Here is a 17,508-nt window from a genome sequence, read left to right as displayed (position 1 = left end):
TTACTTTTAAGCACTTTTTCTAATTTTATTGATTTATATTTTCACAGATGCAGGAAATTGGGATGGGATAGGACAATAATTATTTAATGACAGTGGATATTGAGATTCAAAAAGTTAAAGCTTTATAACTGTTAAAACCCAGCACGTCAAAATAAACAAAACAAATAAATATCCTTAAATCAAACTGATAATTCTCAAGCAACATTTTAATTACTTTGCCTACCTATAAATTTCAATTATTATTAGTTGGTTAGTGTGTATATAGTGAATTTGACATTTAGCAATATTTAACCAATAAAAATCTAATCCTTCCAAGGCTATTTATGAAATGCATATTGATAAGGGTACAGGACTTTACAGCATAATAATAAGTTGAAAAACCCATTCTGAAAATAAAAATAGATTGCTATAGCCAACGTTTGAATTGAGATTTCAATTGCAAAATGGCTATTGCTTAAATAGCACATTACATCAGGATATCCATTAAATTAGTTATGAATGTCACAGAAAGCTGTAATGACCTGTTTTTGCTGACATGGACAACTGCGCATATTGCAAATCCATAACCTAGCAGAACTTCTATCAAATTGTAATCCACTCTTGCCGTTCTATGGCCATCATCGTAACTCTTCTGAAGATGAAAGATTGTTTCCTTCTTAATTACTTCCTGCATTTTGGAGCAAAACAATGTCAGTGATGAGAAAAAATGAATGAATAGTGTTGCATTACAGCAGGATAACTAGCTTCAGGTTATGATGTACATCTTCCTGAAGCCTGACCTCTGCCTGCCACCTCTGCCGGCGTTATATTGCAGCGCAGTTTGGCAAGTGGCAGCGGCGGCGGCGATTGCTGGGGCTTTTAGCTGCTAATGTAGCAGCCAGAGATGCAAAATTTAAGCTCAGCCTCCCAGGCTTCATCCTCAGCGGTGGCACTAGCTTTTCTGTCCAAGAAGAGAGGGAGGCCGTCTCTCCCCGATCTCATCCTCAGGGCTGTTTGTATGTGTAGCCCCCCACGCAAGGGCACCTCTCTGGCTGCCATTAAGAAGATGTTCTTAGCTGAGGATGTGCAGAAGAACAACGGTCGTCTGAAGGTGACGCTCAGCTCTCTGGTGACCAAAGGGATTCTCCAGCAGGTGACGGGCAGCGGTGTCCAGGTGAACAAGAACCCAACATGAGTCTGCTTTGGAATGGAAGGTCCTGAGCCTGCTGTCACTGATGAGTTTTCCATTGATTTCAATGGAACAAAACTGAGCCATTAATGTGTGTGTATTTTATAATATATTAACTGAGACAAAGATGGTAGCTAAAAGAAATGCTGGCTAATCCTGAACTGAAGAGCATTCTGTGGCAAAACAATTTGCTTATAACTGCAACAGTGGTAGTGCAACTGCTTAGCAGAGGGGTTTAGTTTCTTAAACAGATTGGCTTAGTTGCTTAGCTGAGTGGCTGCTTCTTTTTCCTGTGCTGTTTCTCTGGTGACCGGTACTTAGCAGAGCATCCCAGCTCACAGTCTGTCATTGGAAGCTACCATTGACCATGCATTCTTCATATGGTTCTCTCTTCTCTGTCACTATAGAAGGTCACCTATTGTAATTTACTTACTTATTTATTTATCTGGTTGAAGAGAAGCTTTTCTCTGGCATGTTTTGACCCAAAGCTCACCGATTCTAGATGCTGATAACATAGAAACATAGAAGAATCTTTTAAAAGACTCACTTATCAAGATGAATGGCAAAGGCAGGCAATATACACATGATCAGGAATTCAGGTGCTTAGCATTCAGACAGAATTTATGTTAGGAAATTGAATCTGTTTCCTCTCAAGAACAGAAAACATGTGACTATAAAAACATTGAAAGTTTTTGGAGCATATCTGGGTCAAAGCTTTAGCAAGCACCAGTCTGTTAATCTCTGTTGACCTTATGGCTGGCCAAGCAAGCTTCTCCATTTTATAATGACACCATTTCTTATCTGCTACAAAGGGAGACAGTGAGATGAAATACTACTTTCTGGTTTCCTTTTACATTTCTACTGTGACATTGACTCAGAAATGTTACCCCAAATAAATTCTTTATTTTTCTGTAACACACATTCAAATCCGTCCTTATTTTGGAACGCCATCATGGGTGATGACAGCATTTTGTATTTATCCGTGTTGAGAATGAGAATCTTCACGTATGCTTTAGCTGTAAAAATGAGTGCCCACTCTCCTGTGACCATTACATTATAAAATGCATGAGCTCTCAGTTGGATTCATTTTTTTTTCCTTTTAGTTTTGAAATATAAGAGTTCAAATGTTGGAGACACACATGTGCCCTTGATGAAGCTATCACAGATTTGATTTGATTTTAGTCTTCTCTTTATTTTGACCTGAAGAGCAAATTGATTATGTTTGGCTATTATACTAAATTTGTTTTGGTTAAAGAAAAAACCTGAAGGTTTGGGGGTAAAAGTCCAAGTGATTTAAAGGCTTTGGAGGCACTGGACATCAAATCATAGAGTTCAAGGCCAGAAAGGAACACCAGATCTTCTAGTCAGAACTCTGGTATATCACAGGCAACTAATATCACCCAGTGCTTACTCACTAAATCCAACAATTGATATTAGACCAAAATATTACAGCCATCAGGAGACTCAACTCGTAAGTGCCACAGTCAGAGAATTGAAGGGACTGATGTGCACCAATGCCTGAGATCCCTGCAATGGCAGGGAATTGATTAAGTGACATCACAAGGAGTGCTGAATAAATGCTAGATACAATGTATATTGGCAAAAATAGTAAACTTTCTATATATGTTGATGGGGCAGAGACTGCAGGTGCTTCTTGGGAAAAAGACTATGGTTGAAATCCTGGGCCTAATGATATCAAGGGGAGTTTTAACATAACTTCAGTGGATCCAAGATTCAACCCTATGAATCAACATAGACAGCCCAATGTAGAGGTAAGCCTGGTATGCAGCTGCAAAGCAGACAGCAAGTATGGAGAGTGGGAATATTTGAAAAATGACAGAAAATACAGAAAGTGGTGTAATGATATTACAGCTAATGATGGCATGCTCTCACCGGCAATACTGGTCTTGATTAATTACTGCTTTGCTCAAGTTTTACACTGAAAGTACTCCATTTGATTTCACTGCTGTTATATTGGGGTAAAACTGGTGTAATGCAGTGGTGAATCAGTTCCACTATTGTATTTCTCAGACTCATAGACCTTAAGGTCAGAAGGGACTAATGTGCATCTAGTGTGACCTCCTGCACAACGCAGGCCACCGAACCTCACCCATTCACTCCTGTAATAGACCCCTGACCTATTGCTGAGATATTAAAGTCCTCAGATTATGGTTTAAAGACTAAGGGACAGAGAATCCACCAGCAAGCAAGCCGTGCTCCATGCTACAGAGGAAAGCAAAAGACCCTCGGGGCCTCTGCCAATCTATCCTGGGGGAAAATTCCTTCCTGACCCCAAATATGGCAATCAGCTAAATTCTGAGCATGTGGGCAAGACTCACCAGCCAGACGCCCAAGAAAGAATTCTCCGTAGTAACTCAGAACCCACCCCTTCTAACATCTCATCACAGGCCATTGGGTATATTTGCTGATAGTAGTCAAAGATCAGTGAATTCCCAAATTAGGCTGTCCCATCATACTATCCTCTCCATAAACTTATCAAGCTCAGCCTTGAAGCCAGCTAGGCTTTTTGCCCCCACTGCTCCCCTTGGAAGGCTATTCCAGAACTCCACTCCTCTGATGGTTTGAAACTTTCATCTCATTTCAAGGCTAAACTTCCTGATGGCCAGTTTATATCCATTTGTTCTTGTGTCCAGATTGGCGCTGAACTTAAATAATTCCTTTCCCTCCCTGATATTTATCCCTCTGATGTATTTACAGAGAGCAATCATATCTCCCCTCAACCTTCTTTCATTAGGCTAAACAAGCCAAGCTCTTTCAGTCTCCTCTCACAAGACAGGTTTTCCATTCCTCTGATCACCCTAGTAGCCCTTCTCTGCACCTGTTCCAGTTTGAATTCATCTTTCTTAAACATGGGGGACCAGAACTGCACAGAATATTCTAGATGAGATCTCCCCAGCACCTTGTATAACAATACTAACACGTCCCTATCTTTATTGGAAATATCTTGTTGGATGTATCCTAGGACTGCATTAGCTTTTTTCACAGCCACATCACATTGGTGACTCATAGTCATCCTGTGATCAACCAATATGCCCAGGTCCTTCTCCTCTGTTGCGTCCCCAGCTTATAGCAAAAATTCTTGTTATTAGTCCCTAAATGCATGACCTTGCACTATCCACTATTAAATTTTATCCTATTTCTATTACTCCAGTTTACAAGATCATCCAGATCTTCTTGTATTATATCCCAATCTGTCTCTGTATTGGCAATACCTCCCACCTTTGTGTCATCTGCAAACTTTATTAGCACACTCCCACTTTTTGTGCCAAGGTCAGTAATAAAAAGGTTAAATAAAATTGGTCCCAAGACTGATCCCTGAGGAACTCCACTAGTAACCTCCCTCCAGCATAACAGTTCACAGTTTCAGTATGACTCGTTGTAGTCTCCCCTTTAACCAGTTCCTTATCTAATCTTTCAATTTTCATATTAATACCCATCTTAATTAATAATGCCCCATGTGGAACTGTATCAAATGCCTTACTGAAATCTAGGTAAATTAGATCCACTGCATTCCCGTTGTCTAAAAAAAATCTATCATCTTCTCAAAAAAAGTAGATCTGGTTGGTCTGGCACAATCTACTTTTTGTAAAGCCATGTTGTATTTTGTCCCAATTACCATTAACCTTGATGTCCTTAACTACTTTCTCTTTCAAAATTTTTTCAAAGAACTTGCATATTACTGAGGTGAAACTAACAGGCCTGTAGTTATCTGGATCACTTTTTTTCGCTTTCTTAAAAATAGAAACTATGTTAGCAATTCTCCAGTCATACGGTACAACCCCTGAGTTTAAAGATTCATTAAAAATCTTTACTAATAGACTTGCAATTTCATGTGCCAGTTCCTTTAATATTCTTGGATGGACATTATCCGGGCCCCCTGATTTAGTCCCATTACTCTGCTTGAGTTTGGCTTCTACCTCAGATATAGTAATTTCTACCTCCATAGCTTCATTCCCATTAGCCACCCTGCCACTGTCCCCAAGCTCTTCATTAGTTTCATTAAAAATGAAGGCAAAGTATTTGTTTAGATATTGGGCCATGCGTAGATTATCCTTAACCTCCATCCCATCCTGAGTGCTTAGCAGTCCCACTTCTTTTTTTGTTTTCTTTTTCTTACTAAAGTCAAATTGGCTAACATATGAACACAGTGTCACATGTACAGAAAAATAGCTGAGAACCCATAAACAAGGGCCAAAACCATGACTGGAAGCTTTATACTGAGTTGTAAGAAGGTGCTTAGTTACGTATCACAGGGATCGTTGCATAGGTCCAGTCGTAATTATTAGCTTCCTTAATAATCTAGAAAAAGGAGCAAACTGAACATTATTTGCATATTAGATTAAAAAGGGAGTCTTGGTGAACACCAGGTAGGACAAAGAAACAACACAGTGACCCTAGAGAGCTGAGCAACAGAAGGAATCAGTGCACACTTCCACTGCTAAAGCCTTTTCAATTAAGGAATAAGCAGTCTCCCTTGGAAACAACTTCCAACTAATGTATAGGCTGTCAGGCTGATCACCTTCCACTACCTGTGATAAGACAGCATCTTAAATCCCAAATCTGAGGCATCGGTTTGTAACAGGAATTCTTTGATGAAGTCAGGGCTATATAAGACCGGTTCTTGGCAGAGCTGGGCCTTCAGGATTTGAAAAGCCTTTTCACAAGCTTTGGTTGACTGGCTCATTCTTGGACTATTATTTTTTAGGCGCTCTGTAAGAGGGGCTGTAATGGTCCAGACTCCAAGTAGTACCCTGACAGGCCTAAAAACCAGTGTACCAGTTTCCTCAGGGAGGGTCTGAGGCACATCTGGAGGGCCTGTGCCTTATCCACAGAAGGCACACCATGCTGTGTCCCAAAGTGTACCTGAGATAGGTTGTCTCATTCTTGCCCAGGAGACATTTAGTGGGGTTTGCTATCAGTCCAGTTGCCTTGAAGAACTGCAATACAGTAGTTACATATTTGTGATAGTCTTGCCAGCTTTGGCTGTAGATTACAACATCATCAAAATATGCAGCAACATAACCATTATGGGGGTCAGATGATTTGGTCCACCAGTCACTGGAAAATGGCTGGGGGTCCCATGTAACCTGAAGGGCATTGTTGGGAACTGGAAGACACCAAGGTGGTGGCAAGGGACATTTTTCCCAGGATTCATGTGTGAGGGAGGCAGGGGCAATACTAGAATAATTAGCAAAGGGATGCTGAAGACGATCGAGGGAGCAAGGATTTTGCCACACATACCTTTATAGAATGGAGATAAATAATGTCAATTATAATTTATTTACCTTATTGAAGCTGGCTGTGCCTGTTATAGTGAAGAGCAGCAAAGCTGTCAACGACTCTCTTCAACTCAAGAAACTTTGACAACTCTTTTTCAAGCGCCATGACAGCCAAGTCCCTTAACTGGTAACTTATCATACAGCTTCTCAGGTAATCTTTCAGCCATAAGCATGTTTTATTCACATACAGAACTTGATGGAGACATACTCACAAACTTAATTTATGCAGTTCATGAAAGGCAAGTTTGTATTTATCCAAAGAATTAGCAGCTGTAGCTATCTCTGTCTTGGACTTCTGCTTTTCTTCATAGCATTCAGTTATTTTTGGCAAGAGTTTTACTTTAGTTTCCACACTGGCTAGATCACATCCATAATGTTCTGCAAGTAGTTTTCATTTTAGAAAGTCAAGAAAGCTCTGATGCTTTGGGTTAAGGCAACTGACACCAACAAGAACATAGTTATTTTCAGAAAAATCGTCTTTGAAGTACTCCAGTTATTTGATCAAGCACTGGCAAAAAGGTGTATTTTCTGAAGTCTCATTTATCTGAAAGGGGCTGCTCTTTGCTTCACACTGCTTTAGTCAAAATGGATGCCTGACATTTGTAGGCAACTTTGATACAAGACTGTATTCCCTGAATTTCAGGAGGCGTCCAATCTTTTTCTGATGTTACGGTAACAGCTTACATAAAAACGTAAGAATGACACTATGGGGTCAGGATCTGACCAATGGTCCGTCTAGCCCAGTATTCTGTTTTCTGACAATGGCCAGTGCCAGATGTTTCAGAAGAACAGGGCAATGTGTCAATTGATCTATCTTTGTTATCCAATTCCTGCTTCTGGCAACCAGAGCTTTAGAGACATCCAGAGCATGGGGTTCTGTCAGTGACCATCTTGGCTAATAGCCATTGATGGCCCTATCCTCCATAAACTTCTCTAATTCTTTTTTTAACCCATTATACTTTTGGACTTCACAACATCCCCTGGTAATGACACCCACAGGCTGACTGTGCATTCTGTGATGAAATACTTCCTTACATTTGTTTTGAACATTCTGCCTATTAATTTCACTAGGTGACCCCTTGCTGCTTGTGTTATACGAAGGGGTAAATAACACTTCCCTAGTCATGTTCTCCACACCATTCATGATTTTATACACCACTATCATAAGTTTCCTCAGTCATCTCTTTTCAAAGGTGAACAGTCCCAGTCTTTAATCTCTTCTTATATGGAAGGTGTCCCATACCCCTAATAATTTTTGTTGCCTTACTCTGTAATTCACTCCATATGAAACACCTCTTCCAAACCTCTCATGTTCAGAAATTGTTTAGGATGGCCAGAGATAAGCATGTTTGATATAGTTCAAACTCAACTGCTTGCAAATAGTCAGAAATAACTTTAAGAACTCAAATAATTTTTATGAACATGTAAAGGAGTACAATAAAGTCAAAGTCAAATGCCGAACTAAGATCTCGGGCACCCACTGCCCTGTCACCTCTTGATGTATCTAGAAAAAGTACAGTGAGCATCACAATAATGGATTAAATTGTTTTTTTCACAGCAATACAAGCAGAAACTTGATGTGCCGACAGAGTGTCACAGAGCTTTGTCAATTCCAAGACTTTAATTTTGGGTAGTACTTTTTTTAAATGGCCATGAATTTTGTGCATATAGTTGTTCTAGGGAGAAAAATGTACAAGTTCTCCAGAATAGTGAAAAAATTCAGTGCATGCGTGTTTCTTTTGCATACATCAACGAAACTAAATTGAGCCTGTGACTGAAACAATGAATGTACAATGCTTGAGGTCTTTCTTTCCATAAGAGAGCTTGCACACCATTAAGATTTCCACTCATAACAGTGGCGCCATCATAAGTCTGGGCAATAGAGTTTAGTACATTATACCTCGACAATGTGTGCTTTATGTTCTGAAGGAAAGACTTTGCACCAAGTGACTCTGCAGAATAGAAACCCAAGAAATATTTCATATACAGTACCATGTAAATAACATCTTAGCACAACTGATACTTTGCTAACATATTTAGTTTTGACAACCATTATAGTGAAAACATTAGCCTCTTTCACTTCTTGGCTTATGCATTCAAGTAGCACTTCTGACATAATATGAATGATTTCATTCTGTATTCATGAATGGGTGTATTTTTGCAATGTGGGGTCCACTTTCCATTTTTTTTCTTCTGACATTGTTGTATTTGGCTATGAGTCAGGAGCTCTGGGAAATTGCTCTTGTGATCTCTGCTTTCACTCTCATCTTTTCCTCTCTGAGCAATACACCAAACTGCAAACAGTTGCAGGACATCTGCCACTATAATATACATGTGGTGCTCTTTCACTAAAGCAAAATATGCATCAGTATTTTGTGACTGAACTGAAAGTCCGTCATCTTTTGACTGAATGTCTTTGCATGAACCCATACCATTTGCCAGCTCTTGTGATTCTGATTATTTTCATGCTGTTGGCATCCTTTGTCATAGCCTTTTTCCAGTTGCCAAAGCCATTACCAGTAAACACGGATATTTTTACAGGAATAGATGTTGGAAAAAAATCTGCATGGGAAGCAGTAAGCTACATTCATTATTTTACCATATTCAACCTACACAGAACCACTCTTTTTTAAAACTACACCACTAGTTCTTGGCTTTCATTTGGGAATGAGACTTTAGCTGTGGTTATTTTGAGCCACCAGATAAATATCACTTGATCTTGATTGAATCTTACTCCCTGAACTTACCTCATTATCAGGTGGGTTCTCTTCATCTTCCATTCACGATACCATATTGCCCAGGCATTTCTTTCCACCTCTTCTTCCTCTGATGAATCTGATGCTGAGTGTTCCACTTCCAGTTCTTCTATAATACAATCTTCTTTGTCATTATCTAAGGTACAGCATTTGCAGATTATACTGGTAAAGCACTCTCCTAGTGATTTTTCTGAAATGTGGCCTATTTCTGAAGTTGCGGGAAAGGCCTGTTGAATTTCAGTGCTTGTTTTCTTTGATGTGTTTTGTTTGCTGAAAAGTTCTGAAATTGTCACTGACCACGTGCTTGACATTTTAAAAAATATATTTTAGCTACTTGTATTCAGAAACAGGGAGGCTTCACAAGTGGGGGTCTAGGCCAGACCACTCAGACTGATCTAAAACAATAGCCTGCCATGGTCAGACTTTCCAGGCTAGATTCCATGTTCTGTCTTCAGGAAAGAGTGGTGTCAGATGGCGTTACTGCCCATAGCCCAAGCCTGCAGGGGGAGAGCAGCTGGAAAAGAACATGATAAATGCACTGCATCCCCCTGCACATGGACTTGCCTGGCCCTGGCCAGCAGCTAAAGACTCTGGCATGGCAAGGAGCAATCTCCCTCCCAGCTATCTTTGCTAGCTCCTGCTTGCTGGGATGGCGACAGGGAGGCAGAGAGAGAGAGAGGGAGGGAGAGGAATAGGGAGACACAGAGAGTGAGTGAATGTGTGTCTGTGTTTGTGACTGTTCACTGCAGCCACATACCCCTCAGAGAGATTTCCCAAGCAAGCAAGGACATAGAATGGTCGTCAGTTTGAAACTCACTTCTGCTAGTGTGTGTCCTGTGGACTGCGCATTACAACAGCTGTCTCTCTGCTCTCTGAGGTAAGGAACTACCTGCTTGTATTTCACCGTTCACTTCCACAATCACAGTTCACACATTATAGTAAGGGAACACACGGTCTCTGCTGTTATTCTACTTCTTCAGTCAGGTGGGGTAGCTGAAGAAGTAGTGGGAAATATTTGAGGGCATTGCCCACTACCCCTTGCTACCCCTTGGCATTATCTCTTGAGGTGAATCTCTCAATACCCCTGGGTCAATGTATTCTGCCTCACCTTGCTCATCCAGTACTTCATCACACAGGGTACAGGATATTCATCAAATTTTGATATGGCATTGACTTTCCCGAAAACCATGCAAAAATATGTGGCTTGGGGACAAGTACTACTGGGCTCCCGCAGTCACTAAATAACTCTTCAATTAATCCCAGCCCTAGCATTGACTACAGCTCCTGCTTCACATTTTCCTCAATTTCTGGGGAAGATGCCGGGATCTTCTGTGACCCTAAGTCCAGGTTTGGTCTGAATATTATGGGTTATTAAATGGGTTCACCCAGGTTGGGGAGAGAATACTGTGGAGAAGGCAGTGGCCTCGGCCCTTTGTTTTGGGGCAAGGATGCCTCCAATTTTGACCAATCCCAGCTTCAAGGTCCCAGCAGCCTGAGGGCCTAATTCAGGTTCCAGCAGGTAAGGGACTATCATCAGGCTTTCTTACATGGTAGATTTGCTGGAGCTTTCACTTGTCTAGTTGTCAGATTTCATAGTTCACCAGCCCTCCCTACCCATCGTATTACCTCATATGCTCCCTGCCAGTGGGTTAGCAGCTTTGATTCTGAACTGGGCAATAGTAAGAGAACCTGATCACTAGATTGAAACACCTGGAGGTGGGCATTTTGATTATAGGCTGCTTCCTGGGTATTCTGGCCATGTAAGAGGTATTCTCTGGCAAACAAGCCTAAAGCTTCAAGCTTCTCTTGCAAGTTAAGGACACACTGTACCACATTATTGGTTCAAGGTGGTTCGTTTTCCCACATTACTCTAATGAGATCCAAAATCCCTTGGGGTTGCCTCCCAAATAACAGCTGAAATGGCAAGAAGCCTGTGACGGACTGTGGTAGCTCTCGAACAGCAAATGAGGGGGAGGGAACAACTGGTTCCAGTGTTGGGCATTTGTAATGACGAACCTCCTGAGCATAGCTTAGTGTTCTGTTGAATTGCTCCACCTAACCATTTGTTTGGGAATGGTGGATGGATGTTCTGAGGGTCTTGATTTTCAACATCCAACACAGTTGCCTCATCACCTGGGACATAGAGTTTGTTCCCTGATACGTTATGATCTCTCATGGTACCCCAACCCAGGTGAATAGCTACATGAGTTCAGCAGTAACCACTTAGGCATTCCTAGAGTGTAGTGAAAACAGTAAGAGTCCTATAGCACCTTAAAGACTAACAAATTTCTGCGGGCATAAACTTTCGTGGGCTGCAACCCACTTCATCAAATGCATGCATAGAGTGTAGTGGTTAGCCTCAGATTACTGGGTTGCATGGCCCAATATACTAAAATGAACCAGTAGCCTGTGGTGCTCTTTTTTGGGGAGGGCAATGATGTCCATTCTGATGCACTCAAAGAGTGTGCTTGCTAATGGGAGGGGAACCAAAGAAGCTTAGTCCATTGGCCAAGGGGCAGAGAGCTAACACTCTGAGCAAGAGGCACAAAAATTTGGAATGTCTTTATAGACTCTGGGCCAAAAAAACTGAACTAGAATTTGAGTCTTCTCCCTTGAGGTGCCCTGTGGAAGGTATGGTGTGGGCCAACTCCATAACTACCCTCCAGTAAGGCCAGAGCTCCAGAAGCTGTTTTTGGACTTCCTTGGTCTTCCAGTCCTTCTCAAGGCAATATAAGCAGTTGCCCTGAATTTCAAAGTGTGGGAACAGTGGAGTTTGATGCTGTTCAATGGTCTCCCCATTTACCACTGCCACTTGGATTATGCACCGAGCAGATTTTACAACTGCCCATTGTTCTTCAATGACACTGCAGAACTGGATTAGAATCTCCAATTCAGGTAAGGGAGGGGCCTCTCAGTGGGGTTGGAACAGGGCTCTGACTTGTTGGGTCATCCCCAGGTGGTTACATGTCCTTTAGCTAAGATCAGTGATCTCCCTTACATCTGCAAGTTTTGCTGGTTATGGTGGTACTGAAGCTGGAGGCAAGGGAGCTATGGTGTCCAGAAGCAGTCCCAAGAACTCCTTTAATTACTTCCTACAATAATCCCAGTCTCAGACAACAATAACAGAATAGGCATGGATTGGGTCCCGGCTGATCATCAGGGATTGTACACTCATCCACAGTTAGTCACTTGAATGGACTATAAAATGGATAGAGAACTGGGCATAGGGCTCAATGAGTAGTGATCAATGGCTCCATGTCTAGCTGGCAGCCGGTCACAAGCAGAGTGCCCCAGGGGTCGGTGCTGGGGCCAGTTTTGTTCAACATCTTCATTAATGATCTGGAAGATGGGGTAGATTGCACCCTCAGCAAGTTTGCGGATGACACTAAGCTGTGGGGAGTGGTAGATACCCTGGAAGGTAGGGATAGGATACAGAAGGACCTAAACAAACTGGAGGATTGGGCCAAAAGAAATCTAATGAGGTTCAACAAAGAAAAAATGCAGAGTCCTCCACTTAGGAAGGAAGAACACAGCTATAGACTGGGGACCGACGAGCTAGGCAGCAGTTCTGCAGAAAAGGACCTGGGGATAACAGTGGATAAAAAGCTGGATATGAGTCAGCAGTGTGCTCTGGTTGTCAGGAAGGCTAGTAGCATATTGGGCTGCATGAGGAGGAGCATTGCCAGCAGGTCGCGGGAAGTGATTATTCCCCTCTATTCGGCATTGGTAAGGCCGCATTTAGAGTATTGTGTCCAGTTTTGGGCCCCCCACTACAAAAAGGATGTAGACAAGTTGGAGAGAGTACAGCGGAAGGCAACAAAAATGATTAGGGGGCTGGAGCACAGGACTCATGAGGAGAGGCTAAGGAAACAGGCTTGTTTAGTCTGCAAAAGAGAAGAATGAGGGAGGATTTGATAGCAGCCTTTAACTACCTGAAAGAGGGTTCCAGGGAGGATGGGGCTAGGCTGTTCTCAGTGGTGGCAGATGACAGAACAAGGAGCAACAGTCTCAAATTGCAGTTGAGGAGGTCTAGGTTGGACATTAGGAAAAAGTTTTTCACTAGGAGGGTGGTGAAGCACTGGAATGGGTTACCTAGGGAAGTGGTGGAATCTCCATCTTTAGAGGTTTTTAAGCTGAGGCTTGACAAAGCCCTGGCTGGGATGATATAGCTGAGGTTAGTCCTGCTTTGAGCAGGGGGTTGGACTAGATGACCTCCTGAGGTCCCTTCCAACTCTAATATTCTATGATTCTATGAATGCATGGATAAGATTTCATGTCCCCATGCACATATTACAACAGAATGGTGCCCTGGGTTGACCCAAAGTTTGAGACCACAGTGTTACCAGGAGAATTTAGAGTGGGGGGCTTACCCTAAAAACTGCCAGTCAGGTGTGGTGGTCCGCCCTATTGGAATTTTCAAGGGAGACAACCTGCCTTACCTTGAAAGGACACAGATACAGCCCTCTGATCAAGGTAGAATACACAAGCTGTGATACTTTGAAAACAGATATAATTTTTATTTAGAAATGAGTGGTTACGTTACAAGAGAAATAGAAATAGTATGTTAAGTATATTATGTGTTATATTCTAATTAATCTTATACATTAATACTATAAGTTAGCTATACTTAACATTCTATACATACATCACTCACCATTACTTTTATCTTAACAATCTATTATTCTATACTAAAGATCCTTAACAATCTATCATCCAGCAAGCATTAGGCCAGGTGGTTGCTGGATGGGTAGAGAAGGAGAATCTCACTCAGACCACAGGCATTCAACTTTATTAACATGCAGACTCAGGTGACCTTTACTTACACAACTTTTAAAAATCCCTTTGTTCATCAGGGAAGGTCCTTCTGTTCTGTCTGAAAAACCAACACAAGGATCACCTTAGACTCAGACACAGAGCGGGGACTCAGTTAGCCCATTTGTCCAAAGCCTCAGGCACACCTTTGCTTCAGTGTTGCTTCCCGTGATTTCAGCTCTTCTCCTTCGGTTGCTGTTGTCACTCAGGCTCATGTAAAGAGGAGGGAATCCCTCTTCCAACTGCCATTCTTAACTGTCACTTGCTGGATTTTTCTTATTACTAATCCTTATCTAAAAATCCTAGTCTTAAAACTAATCACTATTTTAAATACTACAAAATGTTTTGATACTGATACTACTCTTTAATTATCCAAACAACCAAACCATCAACCTCAGAATTTTAACCCCTCTTGAGGTTTTTCTGCACGCCTTTACCACAATGTTCTTTTGGCAGTTTAGACAACTGAGACAAAATCTCTGGCTACAACAGAGCTCCACATCAAAGTGTGAGCACTCCCTAAGACTGTAACCACTTCTGCATTCACCTTTATGGGGCTGATCAACTTTTCAGGTTTTCCTTGTTGAGCTTGGGCCCACAAGATACAGATTTTCTCAAAGTTGCACTCCATATAGGGGCAATCTTGGAACCAGCACCTAGGGCAGTCACATGCAAAATGCACATCTTGGTCTTCGCTATTGTGCCTGGACCCTCCTCTAGGTATTCAGGAGGTCCCCTCCATGTGGGATCACCCTAGTTCAGGAACTGGCAATATTGCCTTCTTAAACTCTGGTGGGTTGGCAGTCTCTTGGATTGAGCTGCAGGTCAACAGCTCCAGACTTTTGATCTGTGGTAGCAATGGGCCCCTCGATCCTTGGGCCCTCCTGTATCTGAGTGAGTGGGTTGAAACCCTTCATGATGTTGGCTTCCACCACCTGGTTTCTCATTCAGTGATGTGGAGCCCTCAGTCACACTGGGTTCCTGGTAGGGCGTCATCATGGGGGGTCTTTGCCATTACATAATTTTCCATGAGATGAATGGCATCCATCATGGTTTAAGGATGGTGACATAACACTCAGTCTTTTCCGCCAGGTAACAATATCTGGATGAACTGTTGGAATAAGACCAGCTCAGCCATTTGGGTTCCCATTTTCATCTTCAGTCTGTGTCATCTCCAGCACAAGTCTCACAGCTTTTTGGCAACCAGGCAGAGCCTTGTTCCTGGAGAGTACCACTCGTTGTGAACGCACTGCCAGAATGTCTCTTTCAAGATATCCAAGGTATTGAGAATGGCTGCCTTGTCTTGCACATTCTCTTGGGTCACAGTGGGGTCTACAAAGTGATAATTGATTTGTCCCATCCCAGTTAGGTATGGAGCCAGCAAAATGTCCCATTAGTCTAGGACCCACCAGGCTAACATGACCGCTTACTAAGAGGTTTCAAGGAAGGCCTCAGGATTGTCATCTGGCCCCTCTTCGGTAAGTCTGACAGGGGCAAGGGCCACTGCTGGGTCATGGTTCTCCTGTGGCCGATGGCCAGAGTATCGTGACCATCTACTGTACCAGCTGCTGCTGTTGTTGCAGCAGCTGCTGAGTTGCTAGATCCACATCAACTGCTGCTGCTGGTTGGCCATAAGTAGAATGGTCATACTGGGTCAGAGCTATAGTCTATCTAGCCCAGTATACTTTCTTCTGGCAGTGGCTGGTGCCAGATACTTCAGAAGAAAATAAAAAAATGGGGCAATTTATCAAGTTGTTCTGTTCCAGCTTCTGGCAGACAGAGGCTTAGGGACACGCAGGTCATAGAGTTGCCTCCCTGACTATTAGGTGACACAAAACAGAGGCAAAAGCAAGTGTTGCTTATTGAATCTTTTACTAATTAGAATATCACTTTTTCTGCCAGGCCATCAGACAAAGGCAAAAGTAAAAATGCAGCACTTTTACCTTTTCTTTAATGTTGAATACACTAAGTGGAAAGAGTTTGGCTTAATGTAGAAAGAATGTCTGATTGATGTAGGTTATAATTTTCAAACCTAGTTTTCAGATTCCAAGTACTAACATACTCACCAATTAACATGAACAACGGTTTGTAGACTAGATTTGACTCTTTCCATTTAATGAACGAAATCCAATCAACCACCACGTTAGCATAAATGAAAAATACACGTCTGTAAGAATAAGTGATTTCAGTAGCAATTAACAAAACTTGCCTCATGGGAAGCTATTTGGTATGCAGCATGACTGGTGTTTCTTAAGGATTGATACAAGTCGTAGTGTGCCTTGCATTGGACTTCTAGCTTATTCAAATAGAAAGAAATCTTTCCAACTCTGATCACTTACATTTCACTTTAAAAGAAAATGGGTCATATTTGTTGAAAAACTGATTGTTTTTTTCTTTTCACTTACATAAAATGTATAATCTCTTCACTCCATAAAAACTGAATTTGTTTAAGTAGTCCCAGACTTGTTCCAAATGGTATAATTTAGCCCAACCAGTATCGGTAACCCAACTACCACTAACCCAATATGGAGGTAATCAGTAACCTATGGGACTCTGTGCTCTAGTCTGGAAATTGAAACCTTATATTTTTTCATCAGGTGTATTACAGGGATATTAGATAGATTAAATAGATCATATGGTCACATGTGAAAAGGTAATATGATATTATTAGTACCTTTGAAACAATCTAAAATTATACTAAAAAGGCATAAATGTTCTAGTTTTGAAAATTATCTGTTGACTTATTCCTTTTAGTTCCTCAGCTTCTAGTTTCAGATGCTATTCCTCATTTGTGCTGTAGAGTGTGGTTCAGCTCTGAGGATTGACCATTTATGAATGGCATAGTATTAATAAAATATCAGCTCTCTATGTGTGCTTGAAGTTTTCTCTGTAGAAGTAAACACCTCTGAAAAAGCAAGCTGGAATCTATTTTGCCTTGCACATCATGGACAGAATTGTCAGCCGAGTTCCTACCTAAGTGTGGAGTCTTAGGTCAACATTTTCAAACTGAGGCAACTATAATTAGGCTTCTAAATCCAATATTGAGGTGGCATAGCATGATTTTCAAAGGTGCTGAGCTCCTGCAGTTCCAGCCAGTTTCAGATGCTGAGGACCTTTGAAAATCAGACCCTTTCTAGTTAGGTGCCTGTATATGAATACAGGTGCCTAACTTTAGGCACCCAGGTTTGAAATATTTGGCCTCAGTCATTATAAATAGATTGGAAACAAAGTGCAAAATGAATGTAGGGGGAAACGAGAAATTTAAAAAAATACACAGATGATGCATAATTATAAAACACAAGTATGATATAGGGCTGGTCAGAAAAAATCTGACATAAGCTTGTTGTGTTGGAATTTGTCAGTTTGCTTATATCAAAATGTTTTAGACAAAGTCCTGGCAGAACATAGGTACGGCGCTGACACAACCCTGCTTGCCGGGAAGGTTTTGAAAACTGTTCCCTGTCAGCTCACC

Source organism: Emydura macquarii, unplaced genomic scaffold (genome assembly GCF_026122565.2).
Source record: "Emydura macquarii macquarii isolate MOO-44397 ecotype Brisbane River unplaced genomic scaffold, CSIRO-AGI_Emac_v2 contig_318, whole genome shotgun sequence".
NCBI classification, from domain to species: domain Eukaryota; kingdom Metazoa; phylum Chordata; order Testudines; family Chelidae; genus Emydura; species Emydura macquarii.
Note: the sequence above shows the minus strand (reverse complement) of the source record.